We start from the raw sequence: 1,108 nt of genomic DNA, 5'->3' as shown, positions 1-1,108 counted from the left end.
CTGCTCTGTCATCGCTCATGGAGGCATGGACCCGAATTTCTGCCTCTCCTTTCAGTGGCCAGCAATGGGCTGTCCAGCAAAGGACCTTGCACAACCTATCAGGGACTGGTCTGGCACGCAGTCAGCGTGAAATCCTCAGGTTGGTTCTCTTCAGATGTGGGAGCAGCCTCCCTTCGGGGTCTCCTCAAAGTGCCCAGGGCTCTCCCCAGCCCTGCCCGCCCCTGGCCTTCTGAACACCTGTCACGTGGATCACAATCTTGTCGCTCTTCTTGTCTCAACTAGAAGCAACCGCAGGATGGCCCTTCCTGATTTCCAGGTGCATGTCGAAAAGCGTGCAGTGGCCTCGTGATGTGGTCAGGCCCTTGGCAAGGAAGTCCTGGCGGGTGTCAGCCTCTGCACTGCACCCTGAGTGGACTGAGTCAGGGCCAGGATTGTGTCAGGGGAGCTGGAGGAGCCACGGGACCGCAGGTTCACAGAGGCCTGGATGGAGCACTCCGGGGCCAGAGTCGTTTGCAGACTTGGTACAGATTCAAAGACTTCAAAATGCCTGGGGCTACATAAGGGGCAACACTTCCCAGACGAGGGCCTCTGGAAGGGGCATTCCTTGACACGGAGATGGAGGCGGCAGTGCCTTTCACCCTCTCTGGGAGGACTTGTGCTGTGCTCGGCCTTGGTGTGCAGAGATGAGCAGAAGGGAGGTACAGCCTCTGCCAGACGGGTATGTGGGGAGCAGGGTTGTGGCCAGGGCCACCGCTCTGCCCTCTCAGGATTGCAGAGCTGGAGCCCCCCCCCAGCTTCTCATGTGAGTCTGAGTCGTCCACAGAAGCCACCGAGGCCATCAGGAATGAGCCCCTGGTGCCCCGCTGCCACCCGCAAGGCACTCCATGAGCTGGGCCTGGGCTCAGTGTGCAAGGGACATCTCCTCTCAGGTGACCGTGGGCTCAGATCTGCCATCACCCTGGAGAATGGGGTAGGGGGCAGGGGCTGCATGAAGGAAAGTCTACCCCTCGACAGGAGGTGGGACCGGAGACCTGAGCCTGAGACCCTGGCCACCTGCTGACCAGCAGTGCAGTTGTGAGCACGCCATCTGCAGTGACACACACAGCCC

The sequence above is a fragment of the Mandrillus leucophaeus genome, unplaced genomic scaffold (assembly GCF_000951045.1).
Source record: "Mandrillus leucophaeus isolate KB7577 unplaced genomic scaffold, Mleu.le_1.0 Scaffold672, whole genome shotgun sequence".
NCBI lineage: Eukaryota > Metazoa > Chordata > Mammalia > Primates > Cercopithecidae > Mandrillus > Mandrillus leucophaeus.
This window is presented reverse-complemented; position numbering follows the sequence as displayed.